Source organism: Euprymna scolopes, chromosome 26, assembly GCF_053919585.1.
Source record: "Euprymna scolopes isolate OS-2025 chromosome 26, ASM5391958v1, whole genome shotgun sequence".
Lineage (NCBI taxonomy): Eukaryota > Metazoa > Mollusca > Cephalopoda > Sepiida > Sepiolidae > Euprymna > Euprymna scolopes.
The window spans coordinates 17,880,880-17,908,147 of NC_136507.1; the positions used below are offsets into that span (position 1 = coordinate 17,880,880).

The 27,268-nt window shown below is 35.7% G+C and overlaps 1 protein-coding gene across 2 annotated transcripts in view; it reads right to left on the bottom strand.

Annotated features, from left to right (window-relative positions):
* LOC145247938 (FERRY endosomal RAB5 effector complex subunit 3-like) overlaps positions 1–27,268 on the bottom strand; it is an 807,792-nt gene that overhangs the window by 376,096 nt on the left and 404,428 nt on the right. The gene's annotated exons all lie outside the window — the stretch shown is intronic.

Here is a 27,268-nt window from a genome sequence, read left to right on the forward strand (position 1 = left end):
AATATTTCATGCTTATCCAATTATTAGCGAAGGAAGTGATAATTACTGCTGGTTGAGAGATCCACATACAGTCACCAAGCCTCCCTTGACTTCATAGGCTAACATATTTCCAACAGACCACCACACAAGAATTCAAGGGAATTTAGTATCTATAGATACCATGTTGACCGACGTTCACAGTAAACAGTCAGAGAGTATTCAACAACCGGAAGTTGGAATGTTGCATTTGTGCTAAAGTTGACAGTATTTCCCTAAAGAGGGCTTAATTTTAGTTTTTTCGAGGGGCTTCATGACTATATTTTTAAAAAATAAATATCAACAATTACTTTTATAGCTACACACATTAGCGTTTCATGCTTATGCAATTATCAGTGTAGGAAGTGATAATTACTGCTGGTAGAGAGATTCAAACTCAGCCACAAATGCTCCCTTGACTTTGTAGGTTCGAATCTTTCCTCCAGACCACTGGCACTTAATGCCAAAAATTGAAGGGAATTAAGTCTTTATAAATGCTATGTCGGGGGAGGGGGTATTCAAAGTAAACAGTCCAAGCGAGTATTCAACGACTGGAAGTCAGCATGTTGAATACATATATACGGCGGTAGAACCCCTGGATATGGTGGCCCTAGGATACATTTGTTTTGTTTTTTTTAGGTTATGATGTGGAATACAATGTTTTTCCTGATTACGGTATTTGCCCTGCCTTACAACATTATTTATAATGTTATATTATGTTATAAACTAACATAATATCCAAAATATAGACTAAAACACAAAATAACATATTATCTAGGTCGAAAGTAGGTCAGCTTACTACAACAAAAGGATATCTACCCTTCCCATAAAACACACAAAGGGAAGGGGTGAGCCTGATGTTAACTGTGCCTTTGTTCTGTAAATGCCCGCTGATTGGCTGATTAAGATGGGCGCAGTGGCAACTAGGAAGCTGATTGGCTAACTAGAAAATTCAATAGCATGTGCGTATATATATATATTTACTTTATTACTATCAATTGTTACAAATAATAAATTCAGATAATCAATTCTCATGTAAAAAAAATTCAGAACCGTAATTTTATTTATTATATTGCACTTTAAAATGATTCCAAAAAAGTCTTTTCACTGAAAATAGAAGTCAAAAAAGAGAAATTTACAATTAAGAATATTGTATGTGTAAGTATATGAAAAGGCTGTTACTAATGTAGGATTCCGTGACGTGATGTATGAAAAAAAGAAAAAAAAAAAAAGAAAAAAAAAAAAGACAAACGATGATCGAATTTAAATTATAAATCTTTGCATATCTATTTATTTTTTTAAATCATTCACGTATAAATCAGTAAATATGGACTTACTGCTTAATATAACCGGGATTGTAAATGTCTTTGATAATTTCGAGAAGTATCTCTTTTTCAAAATGCAACATACTTTTGGTTTGTTTTCTTTTCTGCCAATTATCAATTTATGAAATCGAAAATACAATTTCAAACTGGAGCGTCGCAGACCGACCAAGCCTCTCTTCATGGTGCAAGGTTGTTGCTGTTGTTGAATGAGAGGCTGGCTCTCTAAACTAGAACTAACAGAAATACAGCGAAAAGTAAATGATGAAACTGAACAAGAAGCATCCTCCAATGGAACTGCACATAGAGTAACCCCACAAGTCGCAATCAAACAAGTAAAAACACCAAAGGTGGAGGACCTACGAACACTAAACTCTACAAATGTGGAAACCGAGAACAATGAAACAGAATTAACAGATGACGAAGCAAATGAAATAAATAAAATAATACAGTTCATGAATGAGGAGAAAACAAATCTCCCATCGTTAAGGAACCAACAGCAGAAGAAATTAAAAACGGGAATGGAGAAGGTTAATAAGCTCCTCCCACACATCCCAACAGATACAATCACAGACTTAACTTAATTTATGCAGGCGCCAAAATGGTAATTATGAATTTCAAATCAGAAAATCCGGGGAAATGTGGACCTACAAAACCTGGATGGGAAATGAGACTAGAAACTCAAATACACAAGCATAAAAAAGAAACCAAAATGATCAATAGGAAGAAAGCAATGTGGAGAAGATTGAATATTGGAAATGTGACTGTCAGGGAGAGACTAAACAAGAAACATGAAGAACTGGACCAAAAAAATAAAAGCAAAAGAAGCAAGATTGAGACGATATAGATATAAATCTGAACAATGAAAACAAAACAGAACATTTGAAAAAAAATGAAAGCCAATTCTACCAAAATGTGAACGGAGGAAAAACAAAAACAGAACAATCAAATCCGACAGAAACAAAACTCTACTGGAGTAAAATATGGGAAGAGCGACGAGATCACAATAGAAATGCTAAATGGCTGAAAGACATAAAAGAAGAGTTACAACAAATAGAAGAAGGAACAGTGAATGAAATCAGCAAGGAAACCCAAATGAAAACCATAGGAAAAATGGCAAACTGGAGAGCACCAGGGAACGATGGGATACATGCATACTGGTTCAAAAAATTCACAACCTTACACGAAAGGCTAGCTCAAAACATGAAAAGATGTATACAGGAAGCAAGCGTGCCAGATTGGATGACAAAAGGTAGAACTACACTGCTACAGAAGGACACAGAGAAAGAAACCATTCACAGCAACTATAGGACGATCACATGCTTACCCCCAATGTGGAAAATACGGACGGCATAACTGAGGGAACAAATCTACCATTCCCTGAATAATCATGGACTCCTCCCCGAGGAACAGAAAGGATGCCAAAAAAGAAAAAGAGGAACACATAATCTGTTATATATAGATCAAAAGATCCTAAAGGAGGTAAAAAGAAGGAGAAAGAATTTAGCCATGGCATGGATCGACTACAAAAAAAGCATACGACAGGATCATCCAAGCATGGATAATAGAATGCTTAAAAATGTATAAAATACCAAACGGGATCATCATTGTAATAGAAAATGCAATGAGAACATGGAGACTGGAATTGACAGCTGATGGACAACACATAACAGAAATTAACATACAAAGAGGCATCTTCCAAGGAGACTCACTATCACCATTACTGTTCATCATCGCTATGATGCCCTTGAACAGTATTCTGAGAAAGTGTCAAGCCGGATACAAGTTTTCTAATACAGAGGAAAAATTAAACCACTTGATGTACATGGACGATTTGAAACTTTTTGCAAGGACTGAAAAGGAGCTAGAGACACTAATTAACACTACCAGGATCTTCAGCCGAGGTATCCAAATGGAATTTGGAATGGAAAAGTGTGCACTACTAGTTATAAGAAAGGGAAAACTGGAAACGACAGAAGGCATGGAACTACCAAACCAAACGGAGATGAGGGCACTAGGGGAACAAGATGACTATAAATACTTGGAGATTCTGGAAGCAGATACCATCAGAGCAACAGAAAGAGAGAATTGGAAAAGAATACCTCTGGAGAACAAGAAAATTCCTGGAAACGAAATTATATAGCAGAAACCTAATAAAAGGTATAAATACATGGGCAGTATCACGAGTAAGATACTCTGGACCGTTTATAGGGTGGACAAAAAAAGAACTGAGCTCGATCAGAAAACCAGGAAACTCATGACCATGCACAATGCACTACATCCAAAGGATGATATTGACAGACTCTATGTGAAAAGGAAAGACGGCGGGAGAGGACTGGTCTGCATAGAAGACTGTGTGAATGACACAAAAAAAAAAGAACTAGAAAAATACATAATGCAAAAATAATGAAAGGATAATTATAGCAGCGAGAGACACTGAAAAAAAAAAAAAACACAGGAAACAGAGACAAATAAGAAAACAAGAAAAGAAAAATGGGAAAAGAAACAACTGCATGGAAGATTCATAAGAATGACAAAAGATGAGAATAACGAAAACACTTGGACATTGATGCGAAAAGGATATGTAAACCGAGAAACTGAATCCCTAATAACTGCAGCACAAGATAACTCGATAAGAACCAACCATATCAAAGAAAATATCGATAAAACACAAGAAAACAGCAAATTCAGACTCTATGGACAAAGAGACGAAACAATAAACCATATAGTAAGTGAATGCAGCAAACTGGCCAAAAAGGAATACAAAAACAGGCACGACCAAATGGGGAGGGCAGTACACTGGGAATTATGCAAACAACTGCATTTTGAATGTATAGATAAATGGTACAAGCAACAGTACTTGAAAACGAGAACCACAAATCCTATGGGACATGGACATACTGACGGACAAACCCATCCAAGCAAGAAAACCAGATGTAATAATTAACAAGAAGGAAAAATCTTGTTAAATCATAGATTTTGCTGTCCCAGCTGACCACAGGGTGAGTATGAAAGAAAAGGAGAAACAGAGCAAATACACAGAGCTAGCCAGAGAGCTAAAAGGGGTTTGGAAGATGAAGAAAACCAAAATAATACCTATAATAGTAGGAGCACTAGGAACAATTCCGAAAAAACTTTGAAAAAAGAATGGAAGAAATTGGAATCAGAGGAATGGCTGCAAAGATACAACAACTAACGATAATGAAAACTGCTGAAATATTAAGGAAAACCCTTGAATGCAGAGAATAATGTACAGGAACCACATGCGTGAGCCAGACAAACTGCTGCAGAGGCGAAACAGAAAGAAACCTTACAGGGAATGAAGAACACTGAAGCTGCATATCAACAAGTTCTACATCCCCATCATGCATCCACCCCCATTGTCCCATCACCGCCCCCCCTCAAAAGTGATACCAAATAGCCGAGAAGGGTCAAGGAGGATGGAAAGACCGAGGAGAGAGCGCTGACCAGACCTCCGCTGGACACGCGCGAAGAGAACTGGGACCTTGGGGAGGCTTAGTGCCACTCAAATTCCAGGATAGACCAATGGCCGCTACCAGCGAGAAATCGGTGGTGAGAAGCTGTTGCGATGACGCAAATTTATTTGCAAATGCTATCGAAAGAGGTGGAGCGTGCTGGACGTCTGGGGAGACTTGTTGTCACTCAGCTTCCAGGGAACACCACAGGTTTTTCAATCAGATCTTTGATGACTTGTGTGAAAGCTCCATGTGAGCCAATAATAGTAGTAGTAGTAGTAGCAGTAGTAGTAGTAATAATAATAATAATAATAAAAGGATGAAGGTAGAAAGAAACACTATTTTTTTTTTTTTTTCATTTAAAATTTAAAAGGGTGGATAAAAGTTGCCCAGCAGCGCTAACCGACAAAATAATTCATCTTAATTGGGCACTGCAGTTATATTTTCTGTCTGACGAGAATCAGCCGCAGTACCGGCGGTGCCTCCTATTTAATCTAATGTTGATAAGTCAACATAAAAGTAAATTCGATCTGTGCACGCTCTCCGCCTCCCATCCTCTGTTGCCGCCGACTCCCTCCCCACCCCTGCGGAGTTGTCTGTCTGGCAAATATGTGAACAATTTCCGATAATGTCTACCGCTTGGTTTTCAACACCACCCGGAATAATAAATAAATAAATAAATAAATAAATAAATAAAACGGTTATTTGACGCCATCAAACCCAATTTCTACAAAGCCAGCAAGGAGGAGTAGGAGGAAAGGGGAAGGATGAGAAGACGGAAAAAAAGGCGGGAAATTTACTTGTCGATGTATTCGCTGTTGATTCACCTTCATTATTTTATCCATCATTAGGTCTACTCTTTGACTGATGTCGTACTGCAGAAATATCTCACTCTGTGAAAATTTTCTCCAGACAGACGCAGTTAAAACGCCTCTACATTATCCACCTACCTTTCCTCTCCAAAACCGCCCCGCGCCCCGCTTCACCTTCCCCCACACCTCGCTAACAAACAACACTACAAGAAATAATAATAAAAAAAAGGTAGATACGATCTACTAGCGCCGACCAATTTTCCTCTCCTTCTCCGCCAAATCAAACACCAGACGATTTTCAACGAGAGAGAGAGAGAGAGAGAGAGAGAGAGAGAGAGAGAGAGAGAGAGAGAGAGAGAGAGAGAGAGAGAGAGACTTTTAATTTTCAAGTAGATTTTTCCTATTCATAAGTCTCTTAAATAGGGATTCCCAAGCTGGGGGTCCCAAGGGTTTAAATTTTATCTTTTCGAATACTTTAATAAGTGTGCTTATTTTGTCATTTGCTACTCAGGTTCCCTATTGTATTTTTCTTTTTATTTAATTTTCACTCCAAACAAGGCACCGTGCCACTTTGAAGTAAGGGGCTACTAACAGGGACATAAGTTGCAGGGATATTATGAAGGGAGTTGAGCAGCAAGATGTCTGTTCACATTACACTTGAACTTCTGCATGTCAGTACAGTTGGGAAAGCAGAATCCCGGAAGGGAGTTCACTAATCAGCGGTTCTGGGGAAGAAACGAATGAAGTAGAATGCTTTCCTACATATAGGGATCTCTACTGTGAAGGGGTGGGACTTAGCTGCTTGTTGGGCTTGTTGGGAATATTTACGTCACGGGGATACAAGTTTTTGTAGTTCGTCAGAGCATCCACCATTAAAAAAATGTAGAACAGGCAGAGGGGTGCCACATTTCGTCACTGGGACAGAGGCTGAAGCTTAGATGTCAGTTCAGGACCTATCAGGTTGGCGACTCTTTTTTGTACCCTGTCCAGGAGTGAGAGACTAGTAGCAGATGCACGAGCCCAAATGTGATAACAGTACTCCATACATGGGCGAATGGTGGCCTTACAGAGGTGCAGGATACTTTCAGGCGTAAGTAGTTTCTAACATGGTAGAGAGAGCCCACCTTCTTCACAGCGGCCTTGACAATGCTCTCAATGTATCTATTCTAGTTCATGTTCTCTGTAAACATTAGGCTGAGGAGTTTAAAGGAAGTACTTTCGGGTAATGTGTTCTTGGCCATTGCTATTGGTGGTAGTGAAGGTTTCTTGTAGTTATTGAAAGAAACAAGCTTAGTCTTGGCAGCATTGAATGTGACCATCCATTTTTGTCCTCATTCCACTACAGATTGGAGGTCTTCTAGTGTTTCTGCCATTTCCTTAGATATGTGTTCATTTGTTTTCCCCTAGGTGAACTTTGGAGTCAAACCATATCAATCATACCTAAGTAACCTCTTGTATTTGGCTACCATCCATCCATCCAGCACGGCCGTAGATACAAGTTTATAGTGTAATTCAAATCTTGTCGGTAGCTGAATACTTGATGCTTCGCTAGGGCTATTAAGGGTATTTTTACCATGACGTCATCACTAGATGAGGTGCCTACCACGGCTTATGAAAGTCCCATCTACCCTCGATAGAAGGATAGACTGCACCAGTTTCTCAACCTGGTATTTTACCTCACGGTACATACAGCACCTCACCTTCCCAAATGGTCACCCATCTGGTATTAGCGAAGCTCAATGTTGCTTAACTTTGGTGATCTGATGGGAACCGGTGTGTCAACGTGATTATGCTGTGTCTAATTTGGCTACACTCGACTCTAAAAATGCATTTCTGCTAAGTAGGATGCAACATGTACACTAGATTATACATTATTAATGTGATGGAGGAAAAGAGTCCCGAAAACACGTCCGCTTGTCTCACAAACCAAAGCCAAAGAGAAAGATTGGACTAGCTTATTCTAGTAGTTACTTATCATTCATGACGTTACTTTGACATGTTACGTTAAATTCTAATTTTAATTTAAAGTAGAAATTTTCTCTTTATTCTTAATCTAATACCATCGTGAAAATTTCCTTTATTTTATGTAAGCAAGCGAACACAATCTACCTAGCATATTGCTACACAGTTCTGCATCACTTTTTTGCCCTTAACGAAGATTAAATCAATATAAAATTGTTGCTTTATTATTTTTTTTATTAGCGATTCTATAGTATTTTTCCCCCGCTCCCTGAGCGCTTCTTAAGAAAGGAGTTATCTGCCCTTTGTTTACATTTTTGTCGTCTCACATTTTTCGGGACATATTATTTGTAATTATTAATTTATTATGTACTTTTATTTAAATATTATTACGTGCATGAAAGTAAGTTATCCATATACATGCATGCTTTGAAGTTTCACTTCTCATCAGTATGGCTGGACTTAGTTGACAAGGATCCGACTCATCACTGCTCGATAAACATGCATGTCTATGGACACTTACTTTTATGCACGTAATAATATTTAAATATATATACGTTTTACTTTTTATTACCGTATCTTTCTGTTAAGTTACATTATTGTTTCAGCTACTTGGCCGGTTTTTTTTTTTGCCGTCTGTATATATATGACAAAAGTCTATATTCCAAATTTCATGATGTTAACCATCTTATTATTCATTTCTTTAATTCAGTTGACATTTACACTTCTTGACAGTATCTGTTTAACAAAATCATTCACTTAATTATTATGTAAATCAGTGAATCTATTTTGCCCTTAACTCATCAGAAGAAATAGCAGCTATGAATCTACCAAAAGGAAATAAAATGCGTTTGGGCACGATTAAAAAATCCGAAAATTGAACGAGAAGCTGCAACTATTATTTGCTTACATTACGCCATTTTGAACTACAGATACTCTCAAGAAATGTAAATGTCAACTCAATTAAAGGAATAAATTGTAAGATGGTCAACATCATGAAATTTGGAATATACACTTTTGTCATTTACTAATTATATGCTCTGTAATTACATTCAGCTTCTTAAATAAGGATTAGTATATATAAAAAGGAAATATAAGTGAATAAAAAATATTTCCATATATATATATATATATATATATATATATATACTAACCTAGATGTCTGGTGTTGCCCGGGTGTTGGGAGGTGTGTGTTGAGTAAAAAAAAAAAAAAAAAGTGGTAGTAGGCAAGCAGACTCGAACCCGTTTCGCGAAGGAGGAAAAGAACGTGAAAAAAAAAAAAGTGATGCCTGCGCTGTTGCATCCATCGCCAAACCGGAAGTGGCGAAGGAAGGCTTAAATTAAGCCTAGTCAATCGAAAAGAAGGGATGACTTTCGAAAATATCAGCGAAAAAAAGCGACCCCTCCCTGTAGAAAAGTGCCCAGTTAAGGGTGAAGGAATTAATGTTTGTGGCCAATTTTTTGATGTTTGCCACCCGAAGGGACGTGCTTCAAAGCGATACCAATCTCGTGAAAATCTGTCACCTCTGTCGAAAGTTTTAGGCAGATATACAAACATACATACATACATTTAAACAGACAGGTGATATTTATATTATAGATTAGTGATGGGACGATATTTTTCCTGATTCCGATACAATTACTGATTCCGATTTTTTATAAATCTCTAAATATTTAACTATAAAATTGCTATTTTTCCCGATTACCATAAAAACACATGTTAAATGTGCATATATTTTCTCAAACGTAAAAACACGCTTCTGTGGTGAGATGATCTATGGATTTTAGTTTCATTGGAAGTTTAAATCAATTTATTAATTCATTATCACTACTAGCGGCGGAAGATCTTTTTCTGAAAACAAAATCAAATAAAAAAGATAATTAAAGTAATCACTTTTGGCATCGGAAAATAAGCACAATTTTTTTTCGATTCTTATACCCCTAAATCTCCCAATTTTTCCGATTCCCAATCAATTATCCTAGCACTAAGATATATATTATTCCAGGTTGAAAATATCCAAAGGTGCAAACCAATGCATTTAATGAGGTTATTACTAGTGCTCAATAAAAAAGAGCAGTATATATATATATATATATATATATATATATATATATATATATAAATGTGTGTGTGTGCTATTAAATCTTATGTCTAAAATTCTTATTCCAATTTAAATGGGCCCTGTCGGTGGGGCATTAGAATATGCCGACTGCCCCCCTGCAGAGGGTAAAAGTCCCTCAATGGGGGTCCTGGATATGACCTTAAACTATATCCAGTGGCGAGGCCCCAGCTTGTGGGCTTTGGGGAGTGTGGAGCCACCCTTTAATTACCATTGTTCCCAGGTCCACTCTGACCCGGAGTGGTAGTACCTGTTAGGGTCCCAACTATGGGTTAAATAGAAACCGACATGAAAACAACAAATATATTCTATTAAAAAAAATTTTCTTCAAAATCTTTGGATTCGGCATTAAATAACCCGAAAAGGGTTGATATGCCGTAAAACGAAAACAACCAACCAACCAATTTAAATGAAAATAAATTACATGATTTGGATTCTAGAGAAATGTCTATGATTTGGGGCTTAAACTTAATGTTGTATTCCTGTGAGTGTGTGTATTTATTCGGTACATATATACACGTGTATGTAACGAGTGTCTTATTGAATGTACTTCTGTTCTTCATACATGCATTTACGTGTGACCGCCTGGTTTTCAAAATGTCACAAAACAACTTATCTGGCGCATGTTCACATATGACGACAGGGACGGATACCATTATATGGGGTTACAAAATTTGTCCAATTAGAGAACACACTTGGTTCATCTTTGATCTTGTTAGATGGAAACCTACAACGAAAATTCTACCACGAACAACAAACCTCAGGTTTATTTCGGCAACTTTTATTCCAGAATGTTGTTCTCATCTTGTGTGGAAAAAACTAGAAATTACTGGTTGCTCAGGAGAGAGGGGGGTAGGTGCACTTACCTTGTTACTAACCAAAAGAGTTGTTGTTTCCTAGAAGCGTTATAAAGCTTTACCTTGGTCATGTGATGGTGATCACATGACCTTTTCAGACCTATAAAGGGAGGTAATCAACCTCCTTGTAGGGCATTCAATTTCAGTTGTATTTAAAAATTGCTGCTGATGATTACCTGGATTACTTATTTTGTTAACTGACTGTCACGTCGCGGAAGGGCAATTCTTTCGCAACTCTAAAGGTGAGTGTATCTTGCTTCCTTCTCGACTGAGCAGTCTTATTACTTTTAGGAAATTAATTTTTCCACACTTGGAAACATTGAGCGCTGATACAGTCTAGTCTACATCTTTATTCTCGATCTTGCCCCTGTCTGTCAATCGTCTCTGGAAGTCAGAATGTTGAATATATATATACAGGGTGTCCATAAAGTTCGTGTGCACTTTAAAAAATTTATAAATTCATTACTTTATTCCGCAACGTGAACAATTAAACTTGAAAGATGATACAGTGTTTCAACACGATGGAGCTCCTTGTCACTTTGCTCGGCGTGTTAGACAGCTTCTAAATCAGGAATTTCCTAACAGATGGATCGGAAGGGGTGGACCATTTCATCGGCCTCCACGTTCGCCAGATTTGACTCCATTAGTTTTTTTTTTTTATGGGGACATGTGAAAACAATTGTGTATGCAACCAAACCTAGTTCATTGGAAGATTTGAAAGCTAGAATAACTAATGTGATTTCAGGCATTACTATAAATCATTTGGCAAATGTTTTTCGTGAACTGCAAAATCGTAATACCCTTTGTATTGCTAATGATGGAGGGCATGTGGAAAGTTAAATAAAATTTCAATAAAAGCTTAAAAAATATAGATTTACTTCTTTCAAATCCATTTTACAGATTATTTCTATTGCAAATACAAATAAAGTTATAAATTTTTTAAAGTACACACGGACTTTATGGACACCATATATATATATATATATATATATATATATATATATATATATCAACAGTGAACATTCCAAACTGAAACTTAGGGAAAATTCATCTCAATTTCAGCATATTTTATCATTGACTATCCATATTGCTGTTGCATTTAGTGAAAGATGAACCATAGGATCAATCCATGTCAATCATACCTAATCAGCTTAGCCTTCAGAAAACGTATTCCTGCTAAACAATAATCAACAGAATTAGACTAGATTATATACCAGTAATGTGGGAAGAATTTCTTCAAAAACATGTCCGCTCGTCTCCCAAGCAAAAACCAAACAGAACGATTAAATCAATTCTGTCAAGTATAATTCCCATTCATGACGTTACCTTAAATTCTAATCTTAATTCCTGGTGGAAATTTCTTCTTTCTTCTTAATCCAATTTCAACATCGAAATTTCCTTTTCTTTAAACATAATTTAACAGAAAATATAAAGGCAGGAACGATGTATTACCATAGAAAAATTCTCACTTCTTCCTACAAACGGTACCGTTAGCATCCTCTCTTTTAAAGGCAGTTTAGCTGGGTAGTAATGAGTGTTGGGGAGATTAATCAGAATCTGGAATCTAAAAAGTCGGAAAATTTGGGGGTACTGGAACTGATATCAGAACCAGAAATATGTGTGCCTATTTTCCGATGCTAAAAACGATTCTTTTAATGTCTTTTTTATTTGATTTTGTTTAAAGCAAATCTACTGCTGCTGATAGTACTCATAAAATAATATTTATTGATTTTAAATTACCAGTAAAACCAAAATCGATAGATCACCTCCCACAAGTGTATTTTTTACTTTTGGGAAAATATCTGCACATTTCACATGTATTTTAGTGGTAAACTTTATAATATTTAGAAATTTATAAAGAATCGGAATCAGAATTTGGGAAAAATATTGGAATCGTTTGATCACTAGTAACAACAAAAAATCCGCCTCTCAAAAATAAAAGGCACTGCAATAGAAAATGCACATCATAGTACCGAATTGGACCATAGTGAACTCATAATGAATAAAAAAAGAAATAAATTAAAAAAACAAGTAAAGAACGATAACTCTTATTAAAAGAATAAGATTTATTTCCCTCACATGATTTTTCTTTTACGGTGACTATTTAAGAGTTTTTACATATTGGAAAACTGCTACAGTCAAATCTTGACGCTATGCCACCCGTAGGGACCAAGCAAAAGTGGCATAGTAACAGGGGTTTGTAAAAGAAGGCCTTATTTTCTCAAATAAAAACATGTGTGAACTAAATTTGGAAAGAAAGATAGTAAAGAACGATAACTCTTATTAAAAGAAGACCTGATTTTTCCTTTAAGGTAATTATTTAAAAGATTCTACATATTAGAAAACTGATAGATCAGATTAAATATTTTTTTTTAAATGAACTACTATGAAGTAACAATCGGCCATTGAACGAAAACTTGTTTGTATTGTTTATACAAATGATCACTCGCTTTTGACTATAAAGAAAAGAACAAGTGAAGCATGTATGGTCCCCTGGCAGTGCACAGTGAACGAGGCATAAAAAAATGACTAAGTTCAGCATTTGCCCACCACCACCACCGCCACCATTTAGCTCCAAAAGTCCCCAAGGCCTTAACATATTTAAATTTTGAGTTCAGCACCATGCAAAACTGCTAAATAGACATACACAGAAAATTTTGGACAAATATAGTAAAATAGTTAAAAAAAAAAAAAAAAAAAAAAAAAAGAAATGAAGTGCTTTTATTAGCCCTAAAAGAACTCCTGGAGCATACCAAGGAGTCATCGCAAAGTATAGACAAACAAAATTATATAGAAATCACTTAGTTACAACCTTTCAGAAAGTTTTATAAAAATCCAAGGCATCAATTATTTTTAATAAGCATAAAAGTGTCAATTTTAGCCATTTTAACCCGAAAGGCACCCCTAGGGGGGGCAACCAGAGTTTTCTTGGAAAATCTGTTCTGTTACATTTTTACTCATATCATGTTTAATGTTTGTGCAAAATTTTTTTAAATTCCAAGGCGTAGTTATTGAGAAAAGTGTGGACAGACGAACGGAAAAAGGTGAATTTTTTGTCGGGGGACCAATAAGAACACCTGATAGTTTCGGTTTATGGTTGGGAAATTTCAAGCAGAAGATTTATAATTTGTATTATTTAGAATACTGCTTTCATCTTGGATATTATTCTCATGGTTCAGCTAATATAAACTCCAACCTTCTTCACGTGAGTCTTGTCAAATTCAGGAATCTCCCCTGTCAAACTCCAGAATCTGTGCAAAATTTCAAACTTAACCCTTTATTCAATCTATAGAAAAAGATTGTTCTCATTCTGTCAGCCCTAACCAGGTAAAAATCTGAAGTAATTTTTGTTACATTATTTTTTTTACAATAAATTGTAGCAAAGTATATTAGACTATTCCAAATAATATGCAACAACAATAAAAAAATAAAAATTGGTTAGCAAGAATCAAAGTTCAATTTGTCAGCTTAAATGCTATTTATGTCCAACTTATCAAATCCGGCCAATACTATTTACTTAGATAACATGGAACAACAACAAAATAAAAAATATAAATTGGTTAGTCAGAATCAGAATTCAATTTATCAGCTTAAATGCGATTTAGGTCGAGCTTTAAAAAACCGGTCAACATAATTTGATATATTAGATAAAATGGAACCAAAATAACAAATAAAAATTGGTCGGTCAGAATTAAAATTCAATTTGTCAACTTAAATACTATTTAGGTACAACTTTTAAAATGCAGCCAACATTATTTCATATTTGAATAATAATAATAATATCTAATTGGAAACTGGTTATAGATCTTAAAGATCAATGCCTGTCGAATGCTAAAGGTTGCAAAATTAACGAATTAACGTGTGTCCGAGTAAAAGACGTTAATTATTTTTCCGTATATAAATGTTATCTCATGCAAGTACCTGACGATATCGCTCTTATTTCGAATTAACACCTCGTTATAAATAAGCGCACGAAATTCTTGCCGATCGGCCACTACAAAACCTGTCCGCCCTAACTCGGTTAAGGAAATGAAAATGTGTTAGCGATGATTCCAAAGTGTCACGTCTTCGTTGCGATCTGAGGAATCGAATTAATTCGATTCAGAGAAGCAGTGTTTGAAAACGAAGCAGGGTTCGACGTAATCGAATCTGCTTACTTTAAAATCGATTTTTTTTTTTTGTTCCTATCAGACAGACCTTGATCAGTTGGTGATATCAGACGGCAAAGCTATTGAGGTTGTCAAGACCTCGGTAATTATATTGGAACACAGGGGGAAGCATATCCTTGAGCCCCCAAATCAACAGAGATTAGACCATTTCTATAATGATCTGGTCATTGTTGATTGCGGTGTAATGCTGTTCCTGTGCAGTTCTAGGAGGTCCACACTCCTCAGGCTTTGCCCTTTCTCTTTGAGAAGGGGTTAGTTTATTTCTAATCGCCTGAGGCACCCTTACCTAGGAATGTCCACGGGACTATCCAGGCAATTTTTGCAGGTCAGAGTGACCACTCCTCAAGGATGCTAACTTCTCAATCCCATTTTCCGACCCTGGTGTCCAAGTTCTTGCAGTGGGAGAGAACTAAAAATCCTTCATAAGGGAATATAAAAGAAGGAACTAATTTTAATATTTTACTGCAGTTTCATTGTAAATCCAATCGTTAGAAGTGCATTTCTATAGCAAATGTGTATGTGCATTAGTGATAGGATGATTCCAATATCTTTTCAGATTCTGATACAATTATCGATTCTGTACTATATTATCGATTCCTTTTAAATTTCTACATATAGAGTTGCTTTTTTTTGGGGGGGGTCACATAACACACGATGGTAATATGTGCATATATTTTCGCAAATATAAAAATACATTTGTATAGATTTTACTTTAACTGACATTTTAAAATCAATAAATAATAGTCAATAAATGGAGAGGGTGATTCCTGGGAGGATGGTATCATGACCACAAAACAGATACTATATCATTCCCCCCCAGAAGGAAGTTATGTTATCATAACAAACAAACACATGCTACACTACCACTCCCTCAACGAGGAGGTAATGCACAGGAGGATGTATTTATGACTACAGAACATAGTCCATTACATCCCACCTCCTGAATTAAGCATTGAAAAATAGTATAATATTACAGTACAGTGCTAACAATAAGTAATAGTATAGTGTTCGCTTCAGGCAAGTAACAAAGAGCCATTATATATATATATATATATATATATATATATATATATGTAATTGTAAACTTTTCGGAAGTCTAGTAATCTAGATGCGATACGTTAAATTTAGTTGATTTTTTTCCCCGAGAATTTAAACTGCATTTTTTTATTTTTACATTTAAAAAAAAATTTTTTTTTTTACTTAAACCTTCTTCAGACTATATATTTTTTTTTTTTTATTCTTTCACACGCTTTTTTTCTTCTTTATTTTACTTGTACGGATCGGCACATATCACTCTCATTGGATCCTAATTGATTAATTAATGAAATCCCATAACCCGATAAAGAGCATTCATTCCCTACGCATTATTATTTCAAATTGATTTATAAATCTATATACAACAGTATATATTTTTTATTCTCAATATTTTCCTATTGTGTGTGTATACATACATATATGATGATTGCAACGTCTTGCCAGACGAGTGCCACTCCCTCGGACACATAAAGTCCATGAGCCCAAATGACTGAGGGAATATCTATATAAAGATGTTACAAAGTCTTAGCTTTGTATGACAGCTAAATCTCTCGGTTCAAAATGTTGAGATCCAGCAACAAGCAAGAGCAAGATAGCTAGCAACAAATTAAACTGAAAACCAGCTTAATGTGGGTACTGGTCTCCCGCTTTATGGTTTTTTAAATCAAAGATTTGCTTCTTCTAGAAAGTTTGCCTTCACCACGGCTTACGGGAGCCCTCTCCACCCCAACACATATATACATACACACAAATATACACGGTGCTAGTTGGCCGTTGACCCCGAAAAAGGGTTCATTCGCCCTTTGAAAGGTCTTGTTTTTAATCCTTCAGAGAGACTAGCCGGCCACATACATACATACATACATACCGCATAATCGTGTTGACACACTGGTTCTTGTCAGATCACCAAAAGTTAAGCAACGTTGAGCCTGGTTAGTACCAGATGGGTGACAATTTGAGAATTCTAGGTGCTGTATGTGCTCTCCGCCTATCTCGGCATTCGTTTCCAGTCGTCCTGTACATACACTTCACTTGGCACTGGTATTTAACAATGTTGACTCAGGAGAGGTGTGGTTGTGGAGATTGCCCACAAAAATTTAATGTGCAGGCACCCCTTCGTGGTTATCCATAGTCTGCCAAAGACTGAAGGAGCCTGTGTGTGTGTGTGTGTGTGTGTGTGTGTGTGTGTGTGTGTGTGTGTGTGTGTGTGTGTATATATATATATATATATATATATATATTTATTGAGTATGCGGGTATACCTACTACCTCAGGGAGATGAACGCCTCTACTTTGCATAGTTTCAGGTCACCCTTGAGCAAGGTGTAGTACCTGTTAGCCTCCCTCTCAAGTTCTGGAGTGTTACTTTATTGTGAGAACTAGGGATATATATATATACATATGCATGTTTGCTTGCTTATGTGTATGTGTGTGTATATGTCCAGCTGCCGGAGAGGTTAAAACTCTGTGATAATAAAACATGCACACTATGCCACTGCGCAGTCATCTCACTATTTCAGTTTGTCACTGTGCAACCAGTGGTAGGGTGCGAGCGAGTACAATATGTGTAGCACAAGCATGTTGTGCCGCGATCATTATATGCAGATATTTTTCGAAGAAAAAAAAAAAGTAAAAGTCCTATTGCGATAGGCGAGTGGTGACGTGCACAGGCTTAGCGGGCTGGAAGTGCATAGCTGCAAATCTGCACATAGGCGGCCAGTGATTTATCTAACATCGTCGACTAAATCGCTTACAGGGTGGAAGCAACTTCGGTGGACGATCTGGCGGCTGAGCAGCCTTTTCTAGGGATACATTGCTCACCCATGAATCTGGGAAGGGTCTAGAAAAGGTGAGCTATAAATTGTCTACCCTTTTATTAGCTGGTCGGCTTCTTGCCGTCGGCGGCTGCTCTATATTTGCAGGAGAAACAAGATAAAGTTGAAGAAAAATAATAAACAAGGAAAATCAAAATTTTATCAGGAGAGGAACTGTTGCTACATGGAATGTGAGAACTTTGCTAGATGTCCTGGATAGTGAAAGACCTGAGCGTAGGACAGCTATTGTTGCAAGAGAGCTCGCTAGGTACAGCATAGACATTGCGCCATTGTCTGAAACACGATTGAGTGAGGAGGATCAATTGGTGGAAGTGGGCTCGGGATTCACCCTTTTTTGGAAAGGAAAACCATCGGGGCTGAGACAAGAAGGTGGAATTGACTTGAAGAGAATTGAACAGACAATCTGAGTAAGTGATAGAATTATGATGATGCGCTTCCCTCTTGCACACAATAGGTATATGACAATTTTATCTGTGTATGCCCCTACCATGGGTCATGATGAAGACACCATCATAGCGTTTTACCGAGATCTCAGTCGTACCATTTCCTCTATTCCTTTATCTGAGAAGATCTTACTCATGGGTGATCTAAATGCAAGGGTTGGCAAGGATCATCACACCTGGGACTCACTCGGTCGGTTTGGTGTAGATAAGGTCAACAGTAATGGTCTGCATCTTCTCCATCTATGCACTCAGTTTGACCTTGCTATCTGTAACACTTTCTTCAGCCACAAAGAGGTCCATAGGTTTACTTGGTTCCATCCTCGTTCAAAACAAGGTCACTTGACTGATTACATTATTTCTAGGAAGGCAGATTTGTGGGACGTCTGTAGTGTGCGTGTTATGCATGGAGCTGAATGCGGCACAGATCACTTTTTGGTACGCGGGAAGTTGAAAATCTGTATAAGGAGGAAGTGTAGGTTGGGTGGTGTTGGGATTCCCAGGTGGGTTGATGTGTCCACGCTGGATGATCCAAGTGTATGTGAAAACTTCTATCCGTAGTTAATTCTGCTGATTTTGATGGGTCGTGGGTGCATTTTAAAAAGACAATCTATGAAATAAGTGTAGATGTTCTTGGCTTCCACAAATCTAAACATCAGGATTGGTTTGATGATAATGATTCTGAAATTACTCAACTCTTAAGTGCTAAAAATGACTTGCCCCATAAGATGTTGTCTGCTTCTCATGGAGGTCGACAGTCCCTCCAACAGTCACTTAAAGTAAACAAGGGTATTCTCCAAAAGCGACTCTGCCAAATGAAGAATCAGTGGTGGGCTAAACTCACCAACCAAATTCAGATGGCTTTTGATTGTAAAGATCTCAAACGCATGTACCATTTGCTTAAAAAAAGCTTTTGGTCCTCAAACACTATCTACATCTCCCCTACTCTCAAGTGATGAAATTGCCCTTATAAAGGATCCTAACAAGATTCTCCTTCGTTGGACCGAGCATTATTCTGATCTCTTTGACAACCCCTCTAATGTTGATGAGGACGTCATCAATGAATTTTTATCACAACAGAAGCTTATACATGAAATGTCTGTGTTCTCATCTGAGAATGAAATTAGAGATGTCATCAAGGAGGTGAACGTTGGGAGGGCTCCAGGGCTTGATGGTATTCCTGTGGAAGTCCTTTTACATGGGGGTGATAAACTTGTTCATGAAATTCTTCATCTTATCACTGATGTCTGGAAAGGTGTTCCCTTCCATCAGGATTGGGTTGCTGCAATTCTTATATCACTGTACAAGGGAAAGGGGCCTAGGACCGACTGTGGAAGTTATCGTGGAATAAGTTTGTTAGAAGCAGTTGAGAAAGTATTTTCCAGAGTTCTACTCAATAGATTGTTAAAGTATATTTGTCCATCCGTCATTCCAGAATGCCAAAGTGGCTTTTGTCCGGGCAGAGGAACCACGGACATGATCTTCTCTGCTCGGGAAGTTGGAATGCCCACCTCAATTCCTACGATTACTCAGGGAGCTCCACACTAATATGAAGGCTCGACTGAACTTCAACGGATGTCTATTGGAACCCATCTCGGTCGACAATGGTGTGAAGCAGTGTGATATCCTAGCACCTACACTTTTTTCAATTTATTTTGCAACTATGTTATCGTATGCCTTTAGGGAATGTTCTCTAGATGTTTACTTGCGTTTCAGAACCACAATTTGATCTTCGTCGTTTTCATGCTTCTACAAGGACCTTTCAGCACCTGGTTCATGAATTGCTTTATGCGGATGATGCCGATCTCGTGGCCCATGATGAGAGGGATATGCAGGGTGTCATGGATCTGTTTTGGGGGGCCTGTGCGTCTTTTCTTAAGAAGACTAAGTTCATGTCCACACCTCCACCCGGTAGTTTGTATGTGGAGCCAAATATTTTTCTCAACAACCAGAGACTTGCCGTGGTTGATACATTTGTGTATTTGGGTAGTACTCTTGTCAGAGACAGAACCCTGGATGCTGAGGTCAACTATAGGATACAGCATGCCACTAAGGCTTTTTGGTGGCTTAGATAAGCGAGTATGGTCTGACAGGGGTATAACTATTCATACAAAGATCAGTGTCTATCAATCTTGTATTTTACCATCCCTGCTTTACGCTTCTGAGGTCTGGACAACTTATGGTAGACACATAAAAGTCATAGAGAGAGTCCACCAGAAATTCCTGAGACACATTCTGGGCATCAGGTGGAGCACTTTTATATCTGATGTGGATGTTCTCATGCGAGTTGACGTACCTTGTATCGAGAAGTTGATTATACGCAACCAGATGAGGTGGGCTGGACATCTGACAAGGATGGACGACAATAGATTGCCAAAGCGCCTTTCTTTGGTGAAATTACACAAGGAAAGCGTCCACAACATAAACCGAGGAAACGCTTTAAGGATAACATCAAAGATAATCTTAAAGCTCTTGGTATTGACGTGTTCAGTTGAGAAAGTGCTTCCAATGATCGTAAAAAGTGGCGCTCCTTGGTCTATCATGGCTGTGATAGTTTTGAGAAGAAAAAATATGAGCATGCAAAAATGAAGCGTGATATCCGGAAGAAAAATCTGTCAGATATATCAGGTCTGTCGGAGAATTTCATGCAGAACCACACCTGTGATTTATGCGGTAAAATGACTTTATCCGGAGCTGGCCTAGCTAGCCACAAGCGTCCACACATGGAGATCAATCTTTCTTTGATGGGGAAAACATTGCAGGGCACAGATGTTCTGTTTGCTCTGTGGTCTGTAAATCGAGTGGAGGCCTGAAACGTCATATGAGCGTCCACAGTAGAGCAGCACCAGTTGGTATCCCTCAATCTCAGCTTAAGTGTGACCTTTGCAACAGTCTGTGTAAGAGCAGGGCTGGTCTGAAGAGCCACCTTCGTTCCCACAGAAAATAGGAATTGATGCATCTTTATCACATCTCCACAAGTATATATGTATGTGTATATAATTAAAAAAATATATATATATTTCAAAAATACATGAAAATGAATGAGTAATCAACAATAAAGCAAGGGAAAGATGGTCTTCTTCTGTGAAGAAGTGACAATCACCATCACCATATATATTTATATATATATATATATATATATATATATATATATATATATATATTTATTGAACTTTTACATCTGGTTGGGATTACTTTATAAATATTAATTCTTTAATATTTATAATATACCATCTTGAATCATTTTGGTAAATTTAACTGTAATTTTTATTTTATATATATGTGTATTCTTGGAAGAAATTTCTGCTTTAACAGAAAAATGTTCAACAAAATGCTTAACTGGAAAATTATTTTACCAAAAAATATTGATTGGCAGTAAGCTTTAAAAAGTAATTTAAATAAGAACTATTTTATTTTAACTCAATTAGATATGCCTCATGGATATCAAGAGTCTGTAAGGAATAAGTCTTTTTTTGAAATTTAATAAAATAAGCATTTGCCAATAGAATTCCCAAGACATGACTGCCTTTAATGTCTTTCAAAAGTTCAGCTAGATGTGCATGCCACGCACGTCATATTAAGTCAAGTTGATTTTGTGTAAATTCTGATGGTTCCAAGATGTCTACTATTTCAGGACATCTTGGATTACACATGTATGTAAGGAATAAAGTCTGAATTTCCGTATATACAGAAAACTGCTTTGCACTAATTTCAACATGACATGTAATAATATTTACACCTGAAATGCGTTGGAATTTTTACACCTGAAATGCATTGGAATTTTTCAACATGGCATGTAAGTAGGTAATGTTTTCACCTGAAATGCGCAGGTTTAAAAGAACTCTAATCAACAAAATCACTATATGATTTTAAATATTTCAACACGGCGCTTACGTAGGTAATAATGTTTTCACCTGAAATGCGTTGCAATTTGTACTAATTTTAACAGAAACTAGACTACCCATGACCCGTTGGGTCAGTGTATATTAACTATGGAATTAATGTATGAGCGTGACACTTTTGACGTAAAGAAAATATTTTTTTGTGACGTAACAGAAACATTTCTATGAAAGTATATTAAAATGAAAAAAGAATATAGATAGATTTCTATGAGACGTTCTGTTTATAATTGCTTATTCTTGAAAAAAAAAAAAACTTACAGCCATTGAATTATAAGTGATTTGCCATACTTATAGGTAAATGTGCACTGAACAGATACCATAATACTTAAAGTTAAATTCAAATTTTTATATATCTTTTAATTTAAACGTGAAAAAAATTTTTTTAAATTGGGTCGCTGAAAACGTATGCAGTAAAACAATACATTGTAAAATAGTAGATTTATTTGTAAGAAAATTGTGTTAAAATAACTTAAACGTAATATGGAAATGAACGATGTAAAAAAAATGCAGTAGTAGAGTAGTAGGGAAAATACATGTCAACCAGTAGTAGTAATAGTAGGATAAGGAAGAGGAGGCGTAGTAGTAGTAATAGGAAGAGGAGGCGTAGTAGTAATTGTAAAGAGGAGAATTAATAGTAGTAGGAGGAGGAGGATATTGCGCAAGCAAACAAGCAAGAACGACAGAGTTTTAGTATTATATAGATTGTAAGTAGATAATGTTTCCCACAGAAATGTGTTTAAAAGATCCCTAATTAACAAAAGCACCCTACGATTCTACTTATTTTTATATGACATTAAGTAGGTAATAATGTTTACACCTGAAATGCGTTGGAATTTGTACTAATTTCAACATGAAATATAAGTAGGTAATAATGTTTTTTACCTGAAATATACAGATTTAGAAGATCTCTTATCAACAAAAGCACCCTACGATTGTAAATATTAGGGCATGACAATTAAGTAGGTAATAATCTTTTCACCTGAAATGCGTAGATTAAAAAAGTCCTTAATCAACAAAAATGCCCTCTGATTTTAATTACTTCGACATGACACTTAATTAGGTAATAATGTTTTCACCTTAAATGCTTTGGAATTTGTACTACTTTCAACATGACATGTAAGTAGGTAATGATGTTTTCACCTGAAATGCGTAGATTTAAAAGATCCTTAATCAACAAAAGCACTATATGATTTGACTTCTTTCGACATGACACTTAAGTAGGTAATAATTATTATTATTGCATCTTTAACGTTGCAACCTTTTACTCGCGCAGAAAAATCTTATGAGCCAAAAATTGCAAAAAGACTTTTTTTCTAAAAGATCGATATTAGATCAAAATAATATCTCAAATGAATCTGAAAAACACGAACAGTATCATTATTACTATTCCAAAAGAATTCATTGAATATCTGTTGAGTATTTGTTTTTATAAAGGATACCTGAAGCCTTGAATAGTAATCATCGCAATTGAACTTCAACTCAATATTTTGCTGAATCTCACAGTTTCTTTGCTCGACTAATATATATATTAGGGGTGGGACGATTCCAGTATTATTACCAATTCCGTATTAAATTCCCGATTCTGATACAATTATCGATTTCGATTCTGATTCTTTCTAAATCTCTACATATTTAACTATAAAGTTATTTTTCAGATTACAGTAAAAACACATCTTAAACGTGCAGATATTTTCTTAAACGTAAGGATACACTTGTGAGGGATGATCTATCGATTTTAGTTTTACTAATAGGTTAAAATCAACAGATATTCACTATTTTAGTATTACTTTCAGCGGTAGAATATTTTTATTTAAAGAAAATCAAATGAAAAAGCTAATTAAAAGAATCGTTGTTGGCATCGGAAAATAGGTACAGATTTTACCGATGCCCCTAAAATTTCCGATTTTTTTCATTCCCGATTCCGATTAATCGACCCAACACACACATATATATATATATATATATATATATATATATTACTAGCAGACTGCCCAGCATTGCCCGATCGTAAAATACGCTTAAATATGATATTTTGATTAATGCAAATTTTGTATTCATTATTATATTATATTGAACCCAATATATTGTAATGATTTAAAAAATTAAAAAAAAAAATGTCTCATGCGCCACCACTGAGAATCGAAACCAAATGTTTAGCTTATGATTTACTTTTTCCTTTGACGTTCATACCCGAGCTATGAAAACATGTTTGCTGCAAGCTTAAAAATTAAAACATGCCGTTGTTTTACTAATAGGTTAAAATCAACAGATATTCACTATTTTAGTATCACTATCAGCGGTAGAATATTTTTATTTAAAGAAAATCAAATAAAAAAAAAAGTAATTATAAGAATCGTTCTTGGAATCGGAAAATAGGTACAGCTCATGTATATTCGTGATGCCGTTGTTTGACCTTGGCAGATTCCATTTCTTTCATTTTCACACTTTTGTACCGATTTTCCCCGTCTGAAACCACAATTTATAAAGTTTTGCATACGTTCGAAAGCCCTATATATTAAGTTTCATGTCTGTAGACCAAAACTGATAGAGGAGTTTGATAGGCAAATTTTTAAAAACAAATATATATACGCATATATATATGTATATATATAACCTTATCACTAATATATTAATCATGTAGAATATCTGCATGAATATAATTACACGTAATAGTTAACTAAAGATTATCCAATAAAAACAATGAAAAAAAAAAAAACTAAAAAAGAATTATTTAAAATGAATGTTTAAAAGTATAATTGGCTAGATCTTTTAGTGATGAATGCAATTCCATGACCCATATGTAACAAGGTTGTATTATCTTTTTAAAGAAATAGTAAAACCTTTTTTTATATGACTATAAAAAAAAAAAAAAATTTTTATAAAAGTGTGTGTGTTATCTTTTTAGAGGCGAATTTAAATTAAACTAAATCACAAAAAAATGTTTTTATTTTATAAATATGTGATTTATTCCAAAGATAATTTTTTTAGCATTTATAATTTAAATAAACATTTTTTGTATATGATGTAATGCGTCCAAACTACGCATTAAATTAGGCTGTATTCCGACAATAAACTGTCGAATTTTGTCTTTCAAGTGGTCTAAAAGATACTGGTAGCTGTTGTGTAAGGACTTTTATTTTTTTTTTTTTTTTTTTTTTTTTTTTTTTTTTTTTTTTAGAGGTGACGAACTTTAAATTGACAACTCTCTCTTTTTTTTTTTTTTAATTGCAGATTTGGCAAATATCGGTTATTTTGCGTTCAGCGTGATTTGGCAATGTATCATGTAGCGACTAACACACAAGCAGCATTTGCAAGTTGTTTCTAGTAGCGGGTCACCACTTATCAAGGCTCAAGGGCAACTGAAGGATAAGGGTTAATGAGTATCATATGAGACAACACTGATGATTGGTGATGGTAGAAATTGTGTAGAAATTGATTTTTTAAACAACAAGAACTTGCTTACATCAAACTTGAAAATGACCATGTTGTAGTCAGTTAGGAAGCAAACCCGATGTATTGTGTTCCACAGGCGGGTAGTTCTAGGAAAGAAACTTTGTTCATGGAATTTTCACATTTGAGTTGATTACACCGACTATTGGTTTTTTTCCTCTTAGAAAAGGTAAAAAGAATTTATAATCTAACAAGTCCCGCAGTGTCTGCTAAAGTTTGCCAGGCCCACCGCCGCAGAAATATGCTACAATGAATTTGTACCTCCTCAATTATGAAGTACCCACGACTCACCCAACTAGCAGCAAAATCCCACCCTTTCACTGCAGAGGTTCCTAGGTGCTGGAAGATTTTTTTTGTATCTAATAGTTTATTTCCTCATACTCTGGAATTCTCTCCTTGCTCTCCTGACCGTACCAACATGCAAAGATTTAAATGTAATGCGAAGACACATCTTGCTGCTCAAGTTCGCTTCCATCTCTCCATCTTGAAATCTAGCTTTTATCACAGCAACCTCTTACGCTAGCTACTGTGGTAATATGCTTTGTTTTGGTTAAACGAGAGCTTGGGGGGGGGGGTCAAGAATTAAATAATTCCAAACAAAATTAAATTAGAACCCAAAACATATCGATTTACTGAGAAAGTTATATATATATAACAAACTATAGTGATTCAATGAAATTTAAAAAAAAACTTTTTTTATATCGAAGATTTTTATTATTCGAAGTAAGACAAAGAACTAAACCTTTATATCCTTTTCTTCAATTTTCCTTGCTATATGACTTCAAATTAATCAATTTTTGCTTATGATTTTCCATTTCCGTGACGTTAGCAAATAGGGTGAATACCATTATAATTACAGGGTGACAAAAAAAAAAAAAAAAAAAAAAACGGCGCCAACTCTAATTAGGCCCCGTTTCTTAGTGTTTTGTCCAAATGAAATGAAACTTTGGTCATAACTAGCTTATCACATCAAAACACTAGGGTCTTTGGCCTTTTTTTCTCCGTTCTACAGCATATGTTCTAGATGGCCTCCATTTAGCTATTGTTTTTTTTTTGGGGGGGGGGGTCACCCTGTATTTGCTAATATTTTCTTCTGAAGAGATGGTAGACATCGAACCCCTATGAGATAAGGATAATAAAATTTTTAAAGTATTTTTTGTCTTAGAATAATAAAAATCTTTGATATAAAAAAAGTTTGTTTTTTTTAATTTCATTGAATCACTATAATTTGTTTTATTTGCGCTATCTTGTATATCGAGCAATTCCTATTTAGATGGGATAATACTTATAGAATATTACGGCCAGTAATATTTTGTAAATCTTATAATCACAGGTTTCAATACCAGATGATTGTGAGTTAGCTTTATTCAGAAGAATATATATATATATATATATATATATATATATATATATATATATATATATATATATATATAAGACAAAATGACCGAAAATGAAAGTGAAAGTAGAATACGATCAAGAATAAATTTTTAAAAAGAGAAAAAAAATAAAAAGGGAGGAAAGCGATGAAATGTGAGAAGAGAAACTCCGACACGAGCACACATAAGTGGTTTCCTTTTGAGCGGAGCGAGCGAGACAATTCAAAATGTCTGGAAAAGTTGCTGGAAGCAGTGTGTGGGGAGAGGGGGTTTGCAAAAGTTGATGGGGGGGAGTATGGGGAAGCTGACATGTCGCCTTAGAAACAGAATTAACAGATTCATGAAACAAACATCAAACGATGGCATGCACATCAAACTAATTCTACAGACGAGCAGAAAACGTGAAGGCAAATCTCAGACTTACAAAGCGACGACAAAGGTATTAAAAGACTTTGAAAAACTTTGTCAGTTAATTGCATCGATATTTATTTTATTTA